Source organism: Athalia rosae, chromosome 3 (assembly GCF_917208135.1).
Source record: "Athalia rosae chromosome 3, iyAthRosa1.1, whole genome shotgun sequence".
NCBI lineage: Eukaryota > Metazoa > Arthropoda > Insecta > Hymenoptera > Athaliidae > Athalia > Athalia rosae.
In genome coordinates, this window is record NC_064028.1 from 23359050 (window position 1) to 23385828 (window position 26779).

At 41.3% G+C, this 26779-nt stretch overlaps 1 protein-coding gene across 1 annotated transcript in view; it reads right to left on the reverse strand.

Moving 5' to 3' along the window:
* The window catches only part of LOC105686800 (zwei Ig domain protein zig-8-like), a 208303-nt gene that overhangs the window by 175988 nt on the left and 5536 nt on the right, over positions 1 to 26779 (reverse strand). The window contains exon 2 of the mRNA XM_048653209.1: positions 2210 to 2277. The gene's annotated coding sequence lies outside the window, so the exon portion shown is untranslated. The remainder of the gene's footprint in view (positions 1 to 2209; positions 2278 to 26779) is intronic.

A 26779-nucleotide genomic window follows, 5' to 3' on the forward strand; every position in this document is an offset into this window, starting at 1 on the left:
AAACATCCCTTGTTACTGGGTCGATTTATAGACAAGAGAGGGAAACTTTTTGAGTCATTGACGGCGGTGCCGCGGCTATCCAGGTAACGTTACCGTCACGGTGCAACGTGCAGTTCGGTGTTACGCTAACAAAGAGATATGCGGTGTACGAAGTTATATGTAAATCGGGAAGGAGCCAAGTTTTTAATGAAAATTTGTAATCCGGTATTTTCCAAGGGGCCACCAAAACTTCGAAACATGATGAAAATGTTAATCAAATAGCTACTGTTCTACAGGAGACATTATATATATGTACCTTTTTTTTTTTCTCTCTACCTATTGCAGCCACTACAACTTATTCCACTTCTTCTCCTTTGCATCGAAACATCGAATTTAGCATAAAGTAACCGTCTTTAAGTGAATTTCTTGTCTGAACCGACGACCACCAACTGTTGCCCAGCTGTTGCATATACATCTGGACATAACTTTGTCGAGAGTAAATTTTATCTCGCGTAGTAAGACAAGAGCAGAATGAAAAAAAAAAAAAAAAAAAGGAAAGTCAAAGATTAATCAAAATACTTGGTTGTACACGGCGTGTCTGTTTTTGAATTTTTTTTTTTTTCTTTCTTTGTTCGCCGTTATTTAATTTTTGCGACGGATTGCCAGGGGTCAGAATAATTTTGGCTTATGTTTAAGTATAGAAAAACAAGTGACGTAAGAAACGGGGGTTGTAAACGTTGAAAAAGTAGTGTAGCGCCCGCGCTATATAGCTCGGTTTTCACCATAGCAGCTCTTCGTGGCATTTGTAAGAATAAGTGGCACTTTACGCCGCTGAAGTGAAATTAAATTCAACAAAGATAAATGCGAGAGCTAAGCCAGCCTGGTGCGAACATGTGAAATGTAAATTAGCTTAAATTAAGGCGAATGGTCACAGCCCGTATAAAATATATAAATACCTAGGCTCGCCACCTCACCGTCATATACATGGTCTGACGCGAGTCGACCACCTTTACACATTTTCTACCCTTCTGCGCCTACATCCATTTGCATACCTATACACACGAATGCAGGCGGGATTTAATTAAATAAAAAGAATAAAATGATCATAGAAAAGAAAGAGAGAAAAACGAGAGAAAAAAAAAACTCGTATAACCCGGTGACAAATAGAAGACCTTTACGACCAGCTGTATTTTAAACTTGGCATATGTTTGGCATACGATATACCAACCGTACCGCCGCAGGTATTCCGGATCTGCGTAATTTCACGATTTTTCAAAATAATACATTATGAAAATTGTTATATCGGTTAAAATTGTTCGGTGACAAATCACGATTAACATAATTCGAAATATTATTCGAAAAAATTTTATCTATGTATTTCAGTCAGGTACGCATGCGATGCACCGATTCACCTGCACCTGCACATCAACTGCAGCGTCGCGATATCTGTTGCTAGAAGCTCTTCTTTTGGAAATTTCGACGTTCTTTTCCAACGTGATCGTAAGAAACAAACGGCTTCGACATCCCTGCCGTTTTCTTTCTTTTTTTGGTTTTTTTTTTCTCTTCAATTTTTCTAAACCTTTTTCTCTTTGTCAACCCAATCCGAAGACCCATCTGAGATGCTCTTTGCTGCCATGTCAGACAAGAAATACACGTAGGTATACTTTTGCTGTCTAGTCGTACGGGAGATCAAACACTGACTGAGAACCGAAATGGAATGCAGTAAAAAATAATCATAATGATGATAACAAAAACTATTATCGAAATTAAAAGACGCCATGTATATTGCACAGCACGTTAAAGTACGAAAAATATTTGTTCAAGGAAACGAAGATCAAAATTATCGTGCAGTTCGTTAGGATTGTCCAGTTTACGTATAATGATCGACGCCGAAGTGGCTAGAAACTCGAAGGATTACAAAAAAGATTACATACAACCCTTGTTTCTTTTTAATCTTTTTGTGCCTCGGGCTCCTGCATTATCCGGTGGACTTCGGTATTACTTTGTAATATTTTCTGGTCACGTACCGGATATGAATGAACTTTAAAAATGGTTGCTTCGTGCTTACGGAATATTGAAGCCATTCATATGCGCTAGCCATTTGAGCTTGCAGGACTAGGTGTGTAATTCTTCACTTTGATACCGTTTTAGTCACGGCTAATAATAACGAACTACTTGATCCTATCGAAATAATGGCGGGCATGATATTCGTAATTTTCGCTATACTTACCGGCGTCGTTTACATCACTTTTCTAATGCCATGTTGAGATGTACTGTGGGCACTTGTCAGATATTGACCTATAAAAAGAAATAGAAATTACACAGTTTAGTTTCACCACGTTCAACCGATTCTTGCTTACTCTTAGTCATTGCGAGAATTTCTTAAAGCTTCAAAATTTCATTTTTTTTCACGATTTTTCGTTTCTCCGTTTAGTAATCTCCCTCACACTATATTTTTTTTTTTTTTTTCTTTTCTATTTCGCTGTCGGGATATGACGAATTTCTTTGCCCGAGGGCAACACGTATCATTCTGGAAGTCAACATTTTTTTTCCGACCTGTTTTTCATTCCTTTTTTTTTTAGGAGGGCGTCTGAAGTTTCTCGAAATGGAAATTGCTGGCTCTGTCAGTCGCCTGATGTCTCGAGAATATCGGTGGCTCAAAATACACACGCGTAGATGTTCACGTTGGTGAACATTTACTTTATGAATGAAAAAAATTTTGTTGAAAAATGTTTCCATTTCTTGTCTGACGTGCAAGGAAAGGGTTGAAATTTTTGGTAGTTAGCTTTAAAAATCGAACAAAATGGAAATAAATAGATATCAATTCACTGATCGATCGTTGGCAAAAATACTGGGAAGTAAAATATTTTGAATAAAATACCACAATGAACAGAAGAAAATTTTAGCTCCTAGCGGACTTTTTTTTCTCGTCAATTAAGATGCCACGGAGCATCAGGATTTGTTTCATTTTACGGTTTTTTTTTTCCTTCATCTTTCCATTCTTTTTTTTCTTTGTTTTAAAATTTCTTTCACTACGCCACGCTCGCAATGAAATATTCATAGCGATCAAAATGCTGTGTAAAACACGCGGTGGCAATTTTGCTGCGGGCAGTCCTCGAGATTTAGTACATCGAATCTCAGAACAGCTTTGCAATTGTTTCAACTTTCTTAATGACTTTATGATATTCGACTCTTTTGCCTTCTTGCTGAAAAATTTTCAACTTGTTTTTCATTTTTTCTCAAATTATAGGTATACATACTACAGCGTGAAACGCGGCGTTTTTTTTCCTTCTGCCTTCGTCGCTCTTTCTCCGCCCCAAGGAACGACTACGTTTCGAACGTCTGTATTTCGACCCGTTAAGGTACGGTTCGCGTGTGTGTGTACCCTACTCCGCTGGTGCAATTATATGGACAGACACCTGTCAAACAGTAGCGTACTTATACATGCTCCCTGAGCAACAGCAAGTTCTGTTTAGATAGCTGGCTAGGCAAATATTTACTTCAGTAGGTAGGTAGGTAGGTAGGTAGGTAGGTAGGCAAGTACCTACTCGAAATTTGTGAGCCGAGGTTTAAGTTTCGCGAGATGCATGCCAAATCTAGGGACGAATTATATTCCTCCCATATAGCACAGAAAACTACCCCCTAAACACTCGAGCATAGTAAATGGCTACCGAACTGCTATTAACCCGAACTTTGAGGCCCGTTTCCGAATTATTATACAAAAACGAAAGAAAGTCATTGACATCCGGCGCTGTCCGATGTCGCTCGCAAAAGTTTTTTTTTTTTTTTTTTCGAATTCGGTGACCCTTTCAACCCGCGAATATCGCGCACCCAATTAGGGAGGAAATACGTACGTACGTACGAATGTATTGAATAAGCAAAGTACTCCGAATGAGAAAGTTTCACATTTGCGGAGTTTTCGTATATAATTATGGAGCATCGAACCGCGCCATCAACTATCCCATTTCCGTTTTACACTCAACAACCGGTGCTGTGGTGAGCACACGTATTGCTACGAACGTAGTAGAGATGTACACCGCCCGCTCTACCTACTCCGGTGTAAAGTTTTTGCCTCGAATTAACGCGCAAATTTGCAGTCGGATCACGAATCCACATGTGTCCCCTATATGTAGAACAGGTATCCGTGTGTGCGTCCCGATGCTGACTGCGAATCAACACTCCGAGCAGGCCTGGTTTACCGCAAAGTGATCAGACTATACATGCACACCTGGTGCACCCGTCCCCGATCGACCTACCGTACGAACACACGTACACGGGACCCATGAGATCCCTTGTTCCCCTGTATGGAAATAGTTTTGCGAGATGACATTTTTTTCTGCCTTTTTTTTTTTTTTATTTTTCAATTAACCCAATTATCGAAATTTCGCTGGTTTTCGTACCTGCGATGAGTGCAGAATTCACTCGGAGAGTAAACTTCGTGTGTACGATCCATTAGAGAATCGGTAGATCTCCGAAGGACTCACCTGCGGTTATACACGTACGTACCTGTGTAGATATGCCTTTGGAAGTACACGGGTATGATAGGTATGGGTTATCTATGGCAAACTAGTGTACGTTATATCTATAGGTTTTCGCTGAAAGAGCCACTTAAAGCGTTCCGAGATCCGCTAATGCGTTGCGGAGGCAAGAAATAAGATGGAGCAAGGACATTAGTCACTTGCTGACAATCGTCTTTATGTATACAGACCTCCTCGGTTCGGGTCGCGATTAGGGTGGATTTATCAGATTTTGACGTAAGCGGGTCAGGGATGGCGCCGTCTCAGGCCAATTGCGTTTTCCTTTTATGCACTAGGGATCACTTGAATTTTTCAACATTTTTTTAGCAAATTTTTTCACTTTATTACCGTACAAAAATTTTCTCCCTCATCGAGTTACAGCCAATTTATCGCTCCGGAATGTGAAAACTCAAGGATATCTCAATGAGAACAGTTTGTAGTTCGATCTGACCGACGGATTCGTGGTCTGAGGGTCAAAATACATTAGAAAAGTTTCATTCAATCGATTCTAAGAGATACAAATTTTTTTAATTCAAGTATGAAATCAAAAAATGACATGCTCTATTTTTGACTTAAAATTGAAGTTGAGTCGGGGAGCCCGAGCTTTGCTGGAGTCAGCGTAGCCAGCAGCGTAGCGCTTTGTTGTGAGACGTCACCTTCGGGGCTGAGCAGAAGTCACGCCCCACAACAAACCGCGCGCCCGTAGCTACCTGACTCCGGTTTAGCTCCCTCGTAGACCGAGAAATTCGAATATTTCGACCCATGCATGAATTGCTACGAATCAAAGTGGGGCCTACGACTAAAACCAATCGATATGTCTTATAATTTTTCTGCTCCCAACAGCGGATAATCGATGATTAGTCGATCGATTGCATTCCCTCCGAGATATCCTCAAATTTGAGCCAAAAAATGCGAAAAAATGAGGATAGCTCGGTCAATATTAGAGATGGATCAATTCGGCTTTCGGATTCGAATTTCTGAGATCGAAATACATGAGAATAGCATGGGAAACCCAAAAAAAAAACATGTTAATTTTTGACCCAAAAATCGATAAATTTGCACGGGTTCGAATCCCTCTCGGTATTTAGGCCAATTTTTTTTTTTTCTTGCCAATTGATCGTATGACACTTTTCTGATGTATTTTGACCTCAGAAATCCAATTCTGGAAGAAAAATTGATCCATCTCTGAAATTGACCGAGTGATCGCCAATTTTCAGCTCTTCGGGATCCAGAATAAAAAATTCATTTTATCGTCTATTTCAATGTGATTCGTACCCAGGAATTCGAATCTGACAGACAGAGGATAATCGTATGGCACTTTTCTCATGTATTTTGGCCTCAGGAACACGAATCCGTTGTCCAAATTGAGCCACGATTTTTTCCCTCCGAGATATCCTCAAATTTGAGCCAAAAAATGCGAAAAAATGAGGATAGCTCGGTCAATATTAGAGATAGATCAATTCGGCTTTCGGATTCGAATTTCTGAGATCGAAATACATGAGAATAGCATGGGAAACCCAAAAAAAAAACATGTTAATTTTTGACCCAAAAATCGATAAATTTGCACGGGTTCGAATCCCTCTCGGTATTTAGGCCAATTTTTTTTTTCTCTTGCCAATTGATCGTATGACACTTTTCTGATGTATTTTGACCTCAGAAATCCAATTCTGGAAGAAAAATTGATCCATCTCTGAAATTGACCGAGTGATCGCCAATTTTCAGCTCTTCGGGATCCAGAATAAAAAATTCATTTTATCGTCTATTTCAATGTGATTCGTACCCAGGAATTCGAATCTGACAGACAGAGGATAATCGTATGGCACTTTTCTCATGTATTTTGGCCTCAGGAACACGAATCCGTTGTCCAAATTGAGCCACGATTTTTTCCCTCCGAGATATCCTCAAATTTGAGCCAAAAAATGCGAAAAAATGAGGATAGCTCGGTCAATATTAGAGATAGATCAATTCGGCTTTCGGATTCGAATTTCTGAGATCGAAATACATGAGAATAGCATGGGAAACCCAAAAAAAAAACATGTTAATTTTTGACCCAAAAATCGATAAATTTGCACGGGTTCGAATCCCTCTCGGTATTTAGGCCAATTTTTTTTTTTTCTTGCCAATTGATCGTATGACACTTTTCTGATGTATTTTGACCTCAGAAATCCAATTCTGGAAGAAAAATTGATCCATCTCTGAAATTGACCGAGTGATCGCCAATTTTCAGCTCTTCGGGATCCAGAATAAAAAATTCATTTTATCGTCTATTTCAATGTGATTCGTACCCAGGAATTCGAATCTGACAGACAGAGGATAATCGTATGGCACTTTTCTCATGTATTTTGGCCTCAGGAACACGAATCCGTTGTCCAAATTGAGCCACGATTTTTTCCCTCCGAGATATCCTCAAATTTGAGCCAAAAAATGCGAAAAAATGAGGATAGCTCGGTCAATATTAGAGATAGATCAATTCGGCTTTCGGATTCGAATTTCTGAGATCGAAATACATGAGAATAGCATGGGAAACCCAAAAAAAAAACATGTTAATTTTTGACCCAAAAATCGATAAATTTGCACGGGTTCGAATCCCTCTCGGTATTTAGGCCAATTTTTTTTTTTTCTTGCCAATTGATCGTATGACACTTTTCTGATGTATTTTGACCTCAGAAATCCAATTCTGGAAGAAAAATTGATCCATCTCTGAAATTGACCGAGTGATCGCCAATTTTCAGCTCTTCGGGATCCAGAATAAAAAATTCATTTTATCGTCTATTTCAATGTGATTCGTACCCAGGAATTCGAATCTGACAGACAGAGGATAATCGTATGGCACTTTTCTCATGTATTTTGGCCTCAGGAACACGAATCCGTTGTCCAAATTGAGCCACGATTTTTTCCCTCCGAGATATCCTCAAATTTGAGCCAAAAAATGCGAAAAAATGAGGATAGCTCGGTCAATATTAGAGATAGATCAATTCGGCTTTCGGATTCGAATTTCGGAGATCGAAATACATGAGAATAGCATGGGAAACCCAAAAAAAAAACATGTTAATTTTTGACCCAAAAATCGATAAATTTGCACGGGTTCGAATCCCTCTCGGTATTTAGGCCAATTTTTTTTTTTTCTTGCCAATTGATCGTATGACACTTTTCTGATGTATTTTGACCTCAGAAATCCAATTCTGGAAGAAAAATTGATCCATCTCTGAAATTGACCGAGTGATCGCCAATTTTCAGCTCTTCGGGATCCAGAATGAAAAATTCATTTTATCGTCTATTTCAATGTGATTCGTACCCAGGAATTCGAATCTGACAGACAGAGGATAATCGTATGGCACTTTTCTCATGTATTTTGACCTCAGGAACACGAATCCGTTGTCCAAATTGAGCCACGATTTTTTCCCTCCGAGATATCCTCAAATTTGAGCCAAAAAATGCGAAAAATGAGGATAGCTCGGTCAATATTAGAGATAGATCAATTCGGCTTTCGGATTCGAATTTCTGAGATCGAAATACATGAGAATAGCATGGGAAACCCAAAAAAAAAACATGTTAATTTTTGACCCAAAAATCGATAAATTTGCACGGGTTCGAATCCCTCTCGGTATTTAGGCCAATTTTTTTTTTTTCTTGCCAATTGATCGTATGACACTTTTCTGATGTATTTTGACCTCAGAAATCCAATTCTGGAAGGAAAATTGATCCATCTCTGAAATTGACCGAGTGATCGCCAATTTTCAGCTCTTCGGGATCCAGAATAAAAAATTCATTTTATCGTCTATTTCAATGTGATTCGTACCCAGGAATTCGAATCTGACAGACAGAGGATAATCGTATGGCACTTTTCTCATGTATTTTGACCTCAGGAACACGAATCCGTTGTCCAAATTGAGCCACGATTTTTTCCCTCCGAGATATCCTCAAATTTGAGCCAAAAAATGCGAAAAAATGAGGATAGCTCGGTCAATATTAGAGATGGATCAATTCGGCTTTCGGATTCGAATTTCTGAGATCGAAATACATGAGAATAGCATGGGAAACCCAAAAAAAAAACATGTTAATTTTTGACCCAAAAATCGATAAATTTGCACGGGTTCAAATCCCTCTCGGTATTTAGGCCAATTTTTTTTTTCTCTTGCCAATTGATCGTATGACACTTTTCTGATGTATTTTGACCTCAGAAATCCAATTCTGGAAGAAAAATTGATCCATCTCTGAAATTGACCGAGTGATCGCCAATTTTCAGCTCTTCGGGATCCAGAATAAAAAGTTCATTTTATCGTCTATTTCAATGTGATTCGTACCCAGGAATTCGAATCTGACAGACAGAGGATAATCGTATGGCGCTTATCTCATGTATTTTGGCCTCAGGAATCCGAATTTGAAAGAAGAATTGACCTATCTCTAAAACTGACCGTGTTACCGCTAATTTTCAGCTTTTTGGGGTCCAAAATATCTGAGATCAATTTAACTTGTGAATCCGCATTTCTGTGATCAAAATATATGAAAATACAATATGAAAAAATAACTGGAAAAAATATTGATTTTAGGTCAAAAATGAAGTATTTTAAAAATCGATCGTATGACACCTTGTAACGCATTCCGGTCTCAGGAATACGAATCCGTAGATCAAATTCAGCTACGAACCTAATTTATGGATAAAATCCATGGCCACGAAATCACGTATTAAAAATTTCAATGCATCATCAAATTCCGATCATTCGTTCTCGAGATACGACGGGAAACGTGATGGCGGGTTACGTAGCCCGAGATTTCATACTTTAGCGGGCTGGACTCGAGAGCTCTCTATCTCGTTCGTCTTTCTACCGCTTCGCGGCGTATCGCCTCGCGTCTCTCGCTCCCACCACGCTGAGCTTTCTCGCACCAAAATCCACATATAAAAATCATTGGGCAAATGCAGTCCGCGCGGAGTTTGGTGCCAAGCTCCGGCTCACCCAATCAAAACGAAGCTCGCATTAGCCAATGGGACTTCCTATTTTTACACGTGCTTCGGGCATCTTGACCGACGGCACGTGCCATACTTTAAACAAAATTTATGGCTTTTTAATAGGTGATGAGGTGTGATATCACAGTCCTTATTTTTTTTCCTGCTCCTATTGTGAGCAGGTGTCAGACGAGCTGTCATCACCAGATTGAGATCTTGTTCACACCTCATAAATTACCCCTTTCATCCACCTGTTTGGCGGCATCCCTTTGCGGCATTTCTGCGAATTCTATGTAACCGATTAAGGAAGTAAATATATAAAAATTCAGTATTTAAATGGTTCAGAGTATACCCAGCGAGTTCATTTCTGTCCATGAGGCCATACTGAAGCTTGAGACCTTTAGTACAGAAACAGAGGCACCGAGTGTACATAAAAAAAAAAAAAAAAAAAATTCCAAATAAATTTTTCTTCCTTTGCATCGCGTTTCAATGCATTATAAGATTGATATCTTTGTGATGAAACGATCGGTCTTTGTAATTTCACACGCATAATCAGTGTTTTTTTTGTTAATCCACAAATTTCTCCCATCGAGAGATCTCAATTTTTCCACGCCAAAAAGAAAAATATTGGCGATAACTCGATTAATTTTATAGATGGATTACTCCGATCAAAATACATGAAAATAACATATAAACCCTAGTGAAAAAATGTTGATTTTTTGGCCAAAACTGGAGTATTTCTAAAATCGATCGAGAGACACTTTTTTCGCGTAGTTTGACCCCATGAATTCAAATCTGAAAGAAAAATTGATCTATCTTCAAAATTGACCGAGTTATCACCAATTTTTAGCTTTTTGAGGTCAAAAATAAAAAATTCATTTCTTACTCTATCTTATTGTAATTTGAGCTCAGGAATCCAAATCCGGGAGGAAAATAGAACTATCTCTAAAATTGACCGAGTTATCCCCATTTTTTCGCATTTTTTTGCATAAATTTGCGGATATCTCGAAGGGAAAAAATCGTAGCTCAATTTGGACAACGGATTCGTGTTTCTGAGGTCAAAATACATAAGAAAAGTGCCATACGATCAATTTTAAACAATAAAAATTTTTGGCCAAAATTTGAGATTTTTCCAAGGGGTACCCCTTACGATTTTTTCAAATTTTGACCAAAAATTTTTATTTTTTAAAATTGATCGTATGGCACTTTTCATATGTATTTTGACCTCAGGAATACGAATCCGTCGACCAAAATGAGCTACGATTTTTTCTCTTTGAGATATCCTCAAATTTGTACCAAAAAATGCGAAAAAATGGGGATAACTCGGTCATTTTTGCAGATGGATCAATTTTTCTTTCGAATTCGGATTCCTGAGCTCAAATTACATCTAATAAGACTAAAAAATCAATTTTTCATTTTTGACCCCAAAAAGCTGAAAATTGGCGATAACTCGCTCAATTTCATAGATAGATCAATTTTTCTTTCAGATTCACATTCCTGAGGTCGAATTACGTAAGAAAAGTGTATTACAATCAATTTTTAAAGTACCTCACTTTTGGCCTAAAAATCGAAAATATTCAACGGGGTAATATTCCATTGTATATGCTATTTCTATGTATTTTGATCTCAGGAATCCGAATTCACAACTTTAATTGATTTATCTATAAAATTAATCGAGTTATCGCCAGTTCTTCACTTTTTGGAGCAGAAAAATTGAGATATCTCAATGAGAACAGTTCGTAGATTGACACGAAAAAACTTCCAACACGCGTGCGAAATATAATGATGTGAAATTGCAGAAGAAATTACGACTCGAAAATTCAATCGATGAATGAAATGAAATGCGGTGAGGGCGAAGCGCGAGCGTGCAATGCTAGTTGATATATAATCAAAATAATAGAAATGATCGATTCAGCAACTTCAGCATCGGTGTAAAAATTTGTTCGATCGGTCGACTAATTTGAATGACGGACAAATTTCGCGTCGCAGTTTCGACTACGTCGAATATCGTGTGATTTGTAACGCGGCATTCGATCATTGGTTGATTTTAACGACATACGGACGATTATAGCGACAGTTTTAATCGCCTCGATAATTCAATATATTTTCCATTGTTAAATATTCCTGCGAGTATTTGTTATCTGTAATTAAATTAGTTTGTATTATAGAATCAGTTACGTAATTTTATCGAAAATTCGAACTGCATTCGGCGAACGGCTAATTGGTATCGCTACACGTATAATTAGATCCCACGAAATTTTAAAGTGATTTTTTTTTGCACGACGATGAGTGGCGGAAAAAAATGTTCCCAAGTAAAAAACATGTACTCGTAATACAACGCGCATGTAAATAACTCGAATCCACGATGGTCGTCAATAATTTATGAGCTTGCGGCTCGTACCACGTGCACCCTGCAGTTACCATAGAGTTTTCCACGAATTTTCATGTGCAATCGACACTCTACGCGGCAACATTGTTCACCCCCGCGAGTAGACCGTGTGTACATGTATTCATACGTATATCCTCCCTATGTATCATACCCCGCAAGACTTCATCCACCGTGTCATAGAATATGTATTTAGTTTGGGTAACCTTTCTCTACTACTGCTATTATGCCGCGAATCTCGAAGGCGTTCCGCACTCGTCCCAGAGGGGGAATAATGATCTTGGCGTCTGTCTAGCGCACCGCGTACGGATGTTGAGAAATATTATAAACATATAGCGAAAAGTTTCTCACCCTACCGCCGACGCTTTTATGTACACATATATACGTGTAGTGGTATTACGACACAACTGGATTTAATGACACGTAACATTTCATGCGCTTACACGAGTCGAGAGTTCATCTTGTGTACATATACACCCACCGCGTTTATAAAAGCGCGCATTATACGCGGCCATATTTCAACGACGATGTTAATAGTCATATATTACTATAGCGTACTTATCATTTTCAAATAACTTTACACGCGCATTCTGCTTCAATATTTATTCCCAGTTTGTATTATATTTATTCACGCGTATAACGAGCGCTTGTAAATCCAACAAATTCATTCGACGTACGTAATACGTATTTAGCACGATTTTGTTCCGTAGCGAAACGAGCTTTTTGCTCGACGCCACTCGCTAATTATTCGGAGATATATCTGAAAGCGGAGGAAAAAAAAAATCACTCCTCATCGGGGCGATTCGCTGATAGTTTCCTTTTATACACGGACCGACTTCCCTCCGAGGAAATTTAATGAGCCTTGATTTTCACTCGGTACTCGGAGAAATCCGATCGAGACTACGTAACGCGATAAAGCAGACATCAGGGAGATGACTTTAGATAATTTTCATCTTTTTTTTCTCTCTCGACTCGCAAAACTGCGTGGGTGGCGTAGACGCTAGCGTCGTTAAGACGGCAAACATTTCGCCGTTCAAATTTCCGCTCCCCGTTCGCCAATACTGTTGAAATTGTTAAATTCGAATCGGTTCAATCCTCAGCTTTTCTTCCGAATGTATAAAAACATCCGAACGGTGTACATCGCGTCTCCTCGTCTGCCTCACATCCCCTGAAATATCGGCAGACCGATTTTAATATAAAACCGGTCACGGGTGCGATGAACCCGATTGTTGGAAAAAAAAAGAAAAGTTCGCCATTTTCGTTGAACAGAATTTGTCCTCGGACGCCGGTACGCGATCCACATTAGACCCGTTCGCGCGCGATGCCCCGTGCCCAATGACCCGGGGTAAGGTCGCCGAGCAATCCTCTGCAAATGATCCGTAATTAGGAAAAATGTTTGGAAATTGAAGGCGCGGGTAGCGCGAAGCGACGCGTATCGGTAACCGCACGCTTGTAGTACGAGTATAGCCGGTGATCCGGGGCATTAAATTCCCCCGGCGGAATGTCGGAGGCTTCGGGAGGATCGTGGCAGGCGTTTGGGGTGCGGCAGGTCACGACGAAGGGGGAGGGCGGCGAGCGACGATCAAAAACTTTTGAAAACCCGAACCGCAATATACCGCGGAGCGCGGAAAACTTGGATCTTCGTAATGGATTCAGGAAACATCTATCATCCGCCGCCATCAGTGTCAAAAATCCTGACCAAGTACAGCGGGCAGCAACTTCGCCATAGATACCCGCATATTGTATCTATATATATATCTATATATGTATATGCAATTTACTGAATACTGAACAGTGAATGTACACGCCCGTGAATAGAGCTAGTCGTGACTGGCATCATCTCCCCGTTCTCCGGAGGCGCACGGAAAAGAGCAGCTCGCGCAGTCTTCCGTTATATTTGCGATGAGATATTACCCGAGTGTTTTTCGAGCCTTTTTAGAAAAATCTTGTCGAAAATCCGGATTCGAGCGGAGTCTGCGTTTTTTATTTCTCCTCTTCCAAATTTCACGAAAGCGATACGACGACCCCACCGACGAATTCTGTGTATCGAATGCGTACGTGGAATTTGGAGAGCAAATTACATCGGAAGTTCGGCTTACACGACAAACACGCTGGTGTTTCGTGATTTTAACCCTTCGCGGACAAAGTTCGCGGAAGAGTTTGTTGATCGGTAGTTGAAACGAAACCGTTGGTAAACTCGCAGAGGAAGCCCACGGCGACGTGTAGTATGTCTGCGAAAATTTAACGTTGCATGTACTTTGGATTTTCATTTTAAATATATCTTTCGAAAATCTTGTATTTAATCGGCTTTATCTTCAGGTGATTCTACGTTTAAACGATAATTGCGGCTTCGCTATCCAATTATCCACCCCTCTGCCCCCCCTCCCAAAGCGGTTTAATAACGCTATAATTATACAAACACGCGGCTGCAGCGGACTTACTCACTGACTTACTTACTCAGACGCGGTTAGTTTCTCAATTATTACACAACTACGTGCATCAGGGCAATTTTAACTTATATCGCCGAATACCTAATTTCGGTGAAAGTTGTACACGCGTGCGTGATACGTCGAATGAAGCGTGGTAAACGGTTTTAAAAGTACACCCTACGATCCACCGCAGAGCGGATGAAATTACAGATGTACAATAATTAACGCGGAGGGTTGCGCGGTACAATAGAGGGAAGGAAAACGAGTCAGATTTCGTGAGTTTCGCGGGTCCTCTCGAGGTATTAGAAAGACGGGTGAGCCATTGTCCCTTTCAATTTCTTGGGTATACGTAGTATACCTCGAGTGTATCTTACAATACGAATGATAAAGAGTTCCGAGAATCTCCGAGCTTTTGATTAACACAAAGCAAATTACAATGCGGTATTTCTTATTGTTTGAGCCTCGTTTCGTGGCGCTGATACCACTTTCTTTTATCACGGAGATAAGAGGGGCACGAAGTTTTGAATTTTCTTTCCGTGTTTGTACGTTTTAAAAACATCGTCTTCCGGATAGAATCCTCATCTCAACTAACATTCCATTTATGATTACACGTATTCATTTATTTTTCTCTAAGATTTTAATATAAAATTCGATCTGTGTACGGCCCAGGGCGATCAATCAGCTGAAGCTGATGCTGGGAAAAACGAAAACGAAAAAAAAAAGTAGATCACCCGGTACGCCGGATGAAACGATCCCTCCAAGGACCCTGGGCGCAAGAGGAATTCTCATGTTCCATCCACTGGGTTCGCCGTTTCCATTGGGTCAGGCAATTCTTCTAATGCGTTGCGTGATGTTCCGATCACCGTACATGTATATCGCCGCGTATCCGGGACACGCAACTCTCTAGGAAAACCTTCCCACTCGACGAAACTTACAATCGAACCCCGAGACCACTGCCGGTGCGGCGTTTGCAGGTAATGGCAGCTCCGCTTTTCCATTGGACAATGTCGAGGGCATCGATAGATAAAGATTGGCGCAGGTGAATCGAAGATAATCGAACGACGGGGCGTGCCCGCAACGGGATATAAATTGAAAAATTATCTGACATTTGTTATCGTCTTGCGCTGAAGTTAAGGGATGATTTCTTCAAGGTTTGATTCCATTCACGGTGCAAATAATACTTTTTCATCGTGGTTGGACCGCTTGTCCTACGGTCTGTCTCGGTTTACGCGGTCGTGGTTATCAAACGATAAGTGAAAGACCGGCGAAGAAAAAAAGCCATCGAATACCATCGCGTGATCTCATAGACGATCGCGATAGTTAATCTAATTTGAGACTTTTCGATAATGAGAGCGAAGTTTGGAAGAAAGTAATCCCGTCTACTCGAACTCTTTTGTTAGGAAATGTCGAACGAGCGAGAAAAACGTCATGCAGAAAACTGACGTTGGGCTTTGAGGGGTGGAAAAAAAAAAGGAATTTAAAATATAACGGAAAACAGCTCGCAACAGCAGCGGTATGGAATCAGGTTGTCGTTGAACTTTTTTTTCTTTTTTTTTTTTCTTTCTGCCGGATAAAATAGCTACGGGGGCAAATTACTGGAATTCTTCGAAGTTGTTTGGTAGCTACAAGTTCATTTCACATGAATAAACCGTTCGCGAATCACAGGTAGACGAAGTTTCGATTGAAAAACCTTTTTTTGAAAGAAGCTCACAAGCTTCATGTCCGTTTCCGTATTAACCTTTCGCGAAGTTTCGAGAAGCTGAGAAAACAAGAATACAGTTTCGTACTACGACTAGTTCTTAATACCAAACTCGTCTCGGTCCCTCAACGGACTTACCTGCACCCCCCCTATTACTTTCATCCATCTCTAAGATTCGAACGTAATCTCAACTCGAAGATAGAATGAGACGAAAGGGTTCCGATCGCGCACCTCAATACGTGAATTTCCTCCTCACCGACCATCTCTTCGTCGTCATCTTCTTACCCCAATACTTCTTTCCTTACCAACTCCGCAGTCCAATCCCGACCAACTGCTATGTATCCATTCAACGAGATTCTGCGCCGAACAACTCGGAAACTTCAACCATTCCTATACTTACACGTACACTCGACTGGTCAATCGTACATTCTGTTCTCTTTAATTTTGAAATTTTTCATTCCAGCGTTGGCGGAGTTCCGATGAATCGTGAATCCGATTTGAGTTCGATTTGCGTTATCGTTAATTTGCTCCAAGTATTCCAAATATTCGCTGAGTGCGTTTAATGGACATTGGAAAAAAAAAAAAAAAAAAAAAGCTCTGAAGAGTAGCGAGTAGCTTTTAGCGAGATTCTGTAACTCTGGGATACCTGCGATTGTTATCGTTACATCGCGTTTTATCGTTTTAACCTACATCGGAACGTCGATACATGGAGTTCCGAACACACGTATGCACCCTCTACCCATACGCCGATGCCGACCTAATGACCATTTCGATTGTATCGAATAAACCATCTATCATAAGTTGCCACCCAGCTGGTTTTGGCTATTTTATCATCGCACCATCGGGGCCTTTGGTCGACCCGCGCTCTATCGCGTGCACATGTTTTCAACTTGTCATTCAACGGGGTAGTAGGGTATACACACGCTCGCGAAGCACACGGTCAAAAAGTTTACCTAACTAATTGATGGAAAAACAACCCATGAAGGTACATGAACGGTAGTCGCAGGTTTTTTACTACTGCTACCATAGCCTTTCGTTATCGACGATCGTTACATGCGCATCGATGATACGTACAAATATATCATGTCGTTTCGTTGGTAGCATCACTTGAAAGCCACGTGAACTTTTGCGCAGAATTTACCGCATCGTATGTACAAAATTCAGGAGTAAGAACCGAATGAATTCATGAATACGTTATAAAGCGATGGAAACTACGGGCTGGTAAGTTCCTTAGATATGGTATACATATATGTATATACACGTAACGCTATCTCTCATGACAAAGATAAATGACCGGCCTAGTCGTACTCGTAGATTGATCAATTTTTGTTTACACGTACGGGAATTATTATTGTTTGTTCTAATCGAATACGAGGGGGGGGGTGCGCGAGCTGTTTTACTTATATAATAAAACAAAGCCATGGTCAAAGACAAAGACGGTGTGCAATATATTTGCTAGAATTTTCCCCGCAGACATTATCTATAAGCTAATACCCTTCCAGTTAATCAAACAACCCGACGCAAACTGGAGAGATGTCTAAAACTTTGATATTATGCGGTAGAGAGACCGGAGACTCCAGTTGAGGGCAGGGCATCGGAGATACCCAACCACCCGGCTATGTAGCTGCTAGCTACTACCTCTCAAACTCTCTATTATGTCTCTCGCTTTTCCCGCTTCTATCTTTCCATCCACCCTTTACGCCGTTAACTTCCGATGTACACCATAGGAGACACACATCGCCAAACACAAGACACGGTGCCGAGGCTATACACCGTTGTTAGTCGATGTGTGCAAACTGGGGATTCGCAGAGGACCAACAGAGCAAACAGAGTTCGCGCTAAGAACTTGAAACTGTCCTACCTGACTGCGCGGAGCGAGGTTTGGTCCGACCTTGTCTCATGGTCAGGAAGCACCCGCTACCGTTCCTTGTCGCGAGTCGAACGCGTCGCGAACTCTGTACCATATCCAACACCGTTGTACTTGTTGGTTTATAATTTGGTAACAAGTTGTACGAATATTGACCAATCTGTTCCACGCCGTTGTCGGTTGGTGCGGATGGTCCTCGATCTTTTTTTGGTACCCGAAAGAATTTTAAAAATTTTTCAAAGTACACCGATTGAACTGATCAATCCAGTGCAGTTTTGTAGGCACGGAATATCTGCATTCATCTTGTATATAACGCGTTACTGTTACGTCCGGTTAATAGCTGGCGTATTTCCAGATTTCCTAATACCCCAGATAGTTGAACTACGATAATCTGTCCAATTGAACCCAATCGGACGATGATTTGAATGTCAATAGATGCGCATCTCCTGTTATCGGAATGCCATCGTAGGCCGGATGATCCTTTGAATGATTTAGCCGAGTTACCGTTGGCAGGATAAGACCGCGATTATTCCCGAAATGTCTTCCGATATTTTACATGCAATTGGAATGTGGTAAAAAAATTGTGAATTTCCTCCAGGTTACTTCAAACGTACCCGGAGCGACGGATGAATTTAAAGAAGATGAATGAATAAAAAGATAAAAAGAACAGTTAATGATAATGGTTCGCCCGTTAATAAAGACAAAGTAACGACGATAAATCCATGTAATTTTCTTAACGTTATTACGAGGTTTTAATTAAGAAAGGAAGGAAAGAAGAGGAAGAATGCGAAGCACAAAGGATCCACCTCATCGGGTAACTTTTATAACAATTAGCACCTTCCACGATTCGCTACACTTCTTCGTTCAAGATCCCGTCAAGTCTGCGAGATCAAACCTGCGGGTGGCCATATTTATTTGTTCTCACATAACTGACTCTTCCATAATTATAACGAGAAAAATTTTTCATCGATCGCAAGCGATGCGGTTGCTCGATCTGTAGTGATTCGATGCAATGTCGTGTCTTTTTTTGTTCTGCCTCTTTGTTAGTAACGTTGAAATAAAATACTTGGAACGAGCGAAGACACCGTTTTCAACCAACGAAGCGTGCAGGGTCGGTTGAAAGTAAAGTTCGCAGGGTCGTGAGTGTCGAGTTGAAAACCAACCGGACTCACCCTCGTGACAATTTAAGTTGCTTTTTTTTTCTCAAGACCTAATCGACGAGAACTTTTTCGAACCCTCGACCTAATCTCCTCACTTCACTTGAAAACGTTTTAGAATTTAAAAATATCAAGCGAAAGGCCTCAAAATTACTCGAAACGTGTAGTCAAAGAATTACTGAAGATGACTGGAGCCCAAGGTAACAAACTCAACAAAGTGCAGCGCTGATGTGTACGAAGTTTCGATCCAAATTTCTCATTACATTACTCAAAATACGTTTCCACGTATAGGTCAAGATCTGAAACTTCCGAACGTACGGACGTTTCGTATCTCCGCATCTGGAATATCACCGACGGAAGTGCGGAACATTTATGATAATAAAATTGCACTATTTTACCGCGAGACGAATCGTTTCACCTCTTCTTTCCCGCAAGATATAGATACCGTTCAACTCCGAAGCTGTCAATTGTTTCGATCTTCGATGGTAACAAAGATGGTTACGTGAGCTTCCGAAGCTCGGAAACTCCGGAAGAGATAGGGAGGAAGGGGTGGAAGGGCAAGAGAGAGAGGGGAGGAAAGGGACCTGTGCGAGGACGTGGACGTGAGTGGAAGCATGGACCGTGTATCAATTATGTATACAGCACTTTGCAGCGGTAACAAAGCGGTAAAGCGACGGTATAGTTATAGCATCTATAGGTATATGTGTGTGCTTGCAAGTCTTCGCTATAGAGTCTGCAATTACAGTTACGAGGGTGTACATGTCTCTACGTACCTGTAGCAGATACTTACATCTCACCGTTTACCTAACGCAGAGTGATTCGAAACAACTGCAATTTTCCGTAATAAAGTGGGGCGCATACAATTGCTCACACACCCTTCTGAGATAGAAAAATAACTCAGATACATATTTATGGATGCTTACCGGGATATCTACCTCACCTTACTCTCGGCGAGAACGTAAAATATCCATTTTCTTCTGTTCTTTTCTTCTCTCCTCAAAAGACACGGCGATGTAATTGATTCAGATATTTAGATAACGAAATGAATACCCGAGTGTTTGAATTGTAAGGTTTTCAAATCGCAGATCTCAAGTCCCACTGAAACTCTCGATAGACTTTTTCATCTCACAGAATTTTACTTCGATTCTCGATATATCTGCTAAAAAGTTGTGTTTCTTGAAAACAGTGTATCGTCTAATTACCATAACGATAAAAAACGACGGCCCACAATTATCCAGGGGAGGAAATAGTCACGAGCTTAATGGGAACGATTCGGTGCCAGTCAAATCCGATGTGCTTTTCGTGTCGCTGGATTTTCATCTGCCAAGTCGAAAGCTGATTTGAGGGGGGGTGAATGAAATGACCTGACCCGATCTTGTTTGACATACCACATCAGGCAGTTACCCCGAATACCACTGTCACGATCTTGTATTGTACAGCTATGATTCTCGTTTCCATTGTATGACGTGCGTGTAACTGGTGGCCTCTGAATGGTTCGCGTCAAATTAATCGAGGGGAGCGAGACGACCGACGGATAAATGGGGCGTAAAAAAAGTTGAGGCGAAATTTTGAATCTCCTTTATTACCGTCGTCATAGCTGTAGCCGTATATGGTTTGACGATATCATCCGGTACAATACCGTCCGGACAGCTGATAACCAATTTTGACTAAACATATTTTTCAATGTAATTAACAAATAAGCTCGCCGCATGAACGAGTACGGTGAAACGCAATTACCGGTAAACGGTTGTACCGCGCGCGGTGGTTTGGCGAGTAGAAGGAAATTTTTTTTTTTCCCTTCTTTCTTTTTGCTTCTTTTTAATCTCGTGCACGGCCGATGGTGTGTACAGAAGGGTGACGTTATAGGGGCGTGAAAATGTTATTGCAAATGTCGAAATCCCGTGGCGAGCATGGGTGACACCTCATTTCACGCAAGAACGAATAAATTTTTAACCCTAATAGAACGGTGGGGGTTTTTTTTGTTATATTCACGGCTCGCGTAACCTTCGATGCGTTGTTACGCCGAGGGTACTTGTCATGTGTGAAAATTTTCGGGGTGTAAAAGCTTGCGAGGATTATTCAAAGTTTTCGGAGTTCGCGCGGAGATTGTAGTTATGAAAGTCGCTTTGATACGAACGAGCTTAGGGTTCGGAAGGGTGTCGAGTGCTCTCATCTCCAATTTATCTCAATTAGTACGAGAACTTGGGATTAAGTGATTGCGCTTGACTTATGTAGTAAACTCAGTTTCGGAAAATAGGAGTTTCAATGAATTAGCGAAATCGTGTTCGATACCGTATCATTGTCATTGTCATTGACTTATTTCCATTATCGGCTGCGCAATCGCTTATACCACATCAGACACTGCGGTGATTGCGTTTAATGGATTCGTTGGGATTCGCTATTGCGAGCGATTTCTATTTGGATTTTTTCTATTCGCCAGAGACTCGGGGGAACACGCGACTATAATTAACTCCGCGCAAATTATAACCGTGGCGGAATTTTCATATTTTTCAATTTTTTGTTGAACTCGCAACAGCGAATGTATAAATTCGCCCGCCACCGGCTAGTCGGCTGAATAGGCAAGCCAGAGGACCTACCCTCTCCGAATGGGCAATTATCGCGGAGGATTTGCAACTGCCCATTAGGATAAGCGCTGAACGCACCCAACCGATCGTTGCTCGCGCAATAATCCAGTTGTAATTAGCGCGTCATCGTGCCGATGCGAAATTGTTTTGCATATCGAGTGAGTTTGAGTAAGAAAGGAAACAAGACTGAGAGAAAAAAAACAAAATGCGAGAGGGTGAAATTTCAATCAGGGAGTTGAAATTTCGGTAAAATAAAAATCCGTTGAAATGTATGTAACTTTTCGGTCGCCAGCTGGTCCGTAAGGCGAGCGCGAACGCTTCAGGATATTTGAACGGTCGCCAGAAAATATTGGTAATCGAGCGGCCTGACGCACCGCAGACGAAGAATCGAGTAATCCAGACGAGGGTTTGATGGAACGCGACGAAACCACCGGCGCAAATTTATTTTTATCGTAGTTCGCACAACATTCGAGAGCGTGTAGTTCGTTAATGCTATTCAAAGTTTCACAATTAGTACAAAACCTGAACGAGGGATCCGATTATAAGTTAAAACTCAGCATCTGTAGCGGCTGCTTTACTTCAGACTGCGGCAAGACAAAGTCGAGGGCTAACTCGATTTCCTTCTAATGTACATCATAGAGCATTTTTCTGTCATTTCAGTACGGGTTAAACTTTTCTAATTTTAATATTCTTTCAGATTTTCCCATGAAATTCATCACCACTTTGCGAATATTGTGGTGGAATATTTTTTCTCCTTGGATATTGGAAAAAGATTCGCTGAACCGCCGACGAAGTTGGCCACTGAACTTTGCTCCAACTTGTACATTTGTTGTCGACGACGTTCGACGTACTTCTCGAACGATTTCAATAATGAACTCCGTGACGGCGAGAGGACATCCGAACTCGCAACTTTCTACTCCAGCCGGTATTTTCTTCATTAGCACACTCGGAACAATGTGCATTCACGGCAACTGCAACGAAACGTAAGAAATTCCGCCGCTAACTCAAACTCCACGAAATGGCGTCAAGTCAATGGCAAATTAAACGTGGTCAACTGTCTCGAATTGTGTTCCGCGGCACAACCTCCACCCCGATGCAAACATTCCCCGCTCACTCGCTCGCGATCAAGCGATTTTTTATTCTCTACATTTTTTCCTCACGTTGTAGTCACCGACCGTTCGAGGGTCCCGAATGAAAAGCGTTTTTACAAAGGAACGAGGAAGAAAAAACTTGTAAAACAAGCGCGAGTTCGTTCATTCATCCGGTTGAATTATTTCGCGATCGAACCAAACGGAATGCAAGTTGATTCGGAAGTTGGAGGTTGTTTTATTCAACCCCCGTTATATTCGTTTTCTTATTTATTTTTCTCTCATTTTTGTTTTCTACTCATTTCGTTCGGAGCCCGTATTATCAGATCCTTTTTGTAGATGTCCCGAAAACTTTCAGCTCATCTGGTTTTTATTGGATTTCACTCGTCGATTTAGTAGAAATAACGACTCCATCAATCCCCAGCTAGTTACCCCCGGCTGTTAAATTTTGAGGAAAATTGAAGGTTCGTCCTTTAAAGATTCCCTCGTTTTTTGCTCCGTCGGGATATCCGTCCAATCTTACTTTCATCCTCGTATTTTCATCCTTCCTCACTCACGCATTCGCACGTCGAGTTTCTCTCATTTTTGTTTGCGATTTTTCGAATCGGGATGGGAAGCATAGACGGAAACGCGAAGAGCCGTTCCATTTCGTGCAATTTCAAAGTGACGCCTGCATCTCTGGTAGTCGAATAGCCTCTTCAGCTACAAGTGTCGATGTTCGATCATCCGTGAAGATACAGATGTCGCGTACGTTGGTACAGAACTACCATGTTCAATCAACCGGGTTGTCTTTCCCGCGGGAGATGTCCCGCGGCTTAAATCGACTCCCATGAGCCGATGACTCTTATGGTTGGCTCCGCAGCGCCCCGAGGATCACGGAGTGGGAAAATATTGGAACTCGGAAATTAACGGTTCGCCATTCCCGTCAAAATAACAAAAACCCCGGTTTTGTCGTCTCGAATTTTCTCGAGCGGTTGAAAACCTGGCAACCTTTTACGGGGTTTAAGTGAACGGTGAATATTTTATGAACACGGTTACTCCGAACGTCGGCCATCGACGGTGTCCCTTCCTTCCGTAAATAATCCCGCGATCAAATATTTCTGGATATGCGTTTCGCTTTCCTTTTCACTTTGAGTAAAACGTTGTAAACGACTTTCGCAGCGGTATATATAGACATATATATATAGATTTTCCAAGTGTGGTACGTCACCGGTCCCGAACGATCCTCGTACAGAGCGTCGTCATTTTTTATTTATTAAAAGAATCTCCGCGACACAAAGGATCTTCGCAAAATCGAGGACAAGCCAGCGTTCAGTTCGGAAGGTACATCTAGCCGAATTACCATGAACTAAATTTAACTTGGTAATTCGGGAGTGGGAAGAGATAAAAAAAGAGATGGGAAAAAAAAGCTCTTTTTTTTTTTGTTCACACGCGAATTATCGATCCTTCCCACGCGCGGTATCGGATATCCTCATCCGACTCTCGGCGTTCCTCCTCCGTTACAATCAAGCTTGAAAAACTGTCAGGATAGTATATGTGTACGCTGTAAAGCATCTCGGCATATTTCGCGATGGGATTTCAACGGCGACGTAGGTGTGCCGCTTTCAGTTCCTGTATATTTTAACCAACATACGTAGTCGGAGACGTACGTTGCTCTGATGGGTGGCAACTTGCTGGCTGGGAAACATTCGCCGCTTCGACTCCAGCTCTCTGCTGGCTTTAACGTGAAATGTGAATAAGATAGAGTAAATGTAAATGTAAATGCGAGAAAGCCGGAAGCGTGTAACGGTGTATAGGAAGACAAGCCCCAACGGCGCACTAAAACCACATTGCTAGGGACGTTGCATTGCGGCACATTCCGTCATCTCCTTTATACCCGATTCTTGTCACCGACCGCCAGACGATCGCACATGCCTATACTTTCGGAAACCCGGCCAACGCATGTACGACAATCTTTGGCTCGAGTGTTTCGCGCGTTTCGCGAATCAACCACCGTCTGCCACTTCCTATTCGACTATCGAGGTCTGAATAAATATTTTTTTCGAACGTTTTACAGGATTTTTTTTTTTTTTTTTCATCAGGAATAGGAGAAACTGGTGCGTGGAAAAATACTTGGATAAAGAAAATTGTCGCACGGTATAAGGGAGTAAAACTAGGTCGCTTGGTGTGCGATATACCGGATTGTTCAGAAACGGAATTTATTTGGTTATTCCAAGCGAAAGGGGAAATCTTCTTAACTTGGGAAAGGCACGTCACGCATATCAAACAAATACGGACATTCGCGTTCAGAAAAGAGTCTTTTCCGCTTATGTACCGACGTCCGAAAAGGAAGAAGAATCCATTCCGAACCGTATACCATGGTCAATTTATTTGTATTCATTTATTTGGGAACACTTCTCTCAAACTCCGCGAAATCCGAATGTCCGTCAGAATTTTTACGAGCGTCCGACGTCGAGATCATTTTTACGTCGCGTTCGAATCTGAATTTCAGAAAAAAGAGGCCGACGACCACCCCGGTCGAATGATTTCGCAGTTGTATCCCAGTCTCGTCACAAATCGCCGCTAATATCAGGTGCAGGTGTCGAGAACTTATTTTTTTCGCTGTCTAGACCGCAGACAGCTCTTTTGTCGAGGGACATGTCGGTATAACAATAAGTATTACGTTTGTCCCCATCTACCGACCGAGATATCATTTTTTGATAGCCCCCGCTAAGTAATCCAACAATCTGCCGACCTGCGGACCATTCGTCGGAATTGAAAAAATACACGTAATCGTTGACGCGCTATTAATCAGCCCGAGATGAATTTATTTGTCGACGGGGGTTTAACGAAATCTCCTCGTTTGTCAGAATCCAAAGAGTTCACCCTGAACCAGCAAAAAAAAACAAAAAAACCAAAAAAACTACCGACAAAACTCTTTCGAATTTTTTAAACGAACATACGCGAACCGTTTGAACACAGCACGTAAGTCAGACGTTTGAAAAGTCTATGCAATTCGGTGTGTGCGATTCTCGATCGTTTTCGCGGGGGAAAAATAAGATTTTCAGTCGATAGCGCCGTTGTGCCAGCAATACGTCAGAGAGCGTAAGGGCGTCAAGGCGCGTCGATCGTTGGGGTCGGTTGCAATAAGCATGCGAAAATCGGAGATCGAAATCACCCACCCCGCAGACTAGAGAAATGTAATTCTGGTGGTAGACGCGGGACGGAAAGATAAAAGTATAAAAATAAGACGCGGCGCGCAGAGGAAAGTGACATATTCAATTTCTTTGAAATGATACGTGTACCTTTCCTTTTTCTTTTTGCTTTTTTTTTTTTTTGTTCTCTCCGCAGCACTTGGTCCTTCACAGGGTGCGAGACCCCTTAATCGAATCGTTTTCAAAAAACGCTCGAGCGAAAACACGCTGTTGTTTTCTCGTGCTTTTCCCTTTTGTTCTTCCCTTTCGCTCCGCCACCGTATTTAAGGTAGTCCCGCGAACCTCACCTGCATCTACGGTCTCTCGCTTTTCCTTTTACAAACAACAATTTACGATCCCTACCAGCTCCCGCCCAAAATTTATCATTTTCGTCGCACGAGTCCGCCGCGTCACCGCATCCCGCAGACCTGCAGACCTCGTCTCCCGTCCACCGAAGAAATTTATGGCACATAACCCTCGACCCTATACCTCATGCCTCGTACGAAGAGAACCTTTACACCTTATATGGGCTACGGAGCCTAAACGCTCTGCGCTTTTACGATAAGAAAAACCCCCGGTCTCGTAGCCACCCACGGTGGACTTCGGTCTTCATCATTGAATATACTTTTGTATTTTCTAACGGTACAAATTCACGCTATATTTTATGCTTCAATTTTTGTACGATATAAAAATGAAAATAAAATAAACGACGGAATAAAGTCGGGCTTACAAGTTCGGTGGATGTTTGAACACGGTGTTAAATTAGTCCGAGCCATGTTTATCTGTACGTCATGATTAAATAATCCTATATATAATTGAGTACATAAATTGATATTCGTATAATTCAAGTTAGTGAATCGTCGTATATTATTATTGGCGTTCACGTGGTATACGCACGGTGAACTGCGATAATTTGCAAATATCGACCACCGATGCAGACGCGGAATATATTTG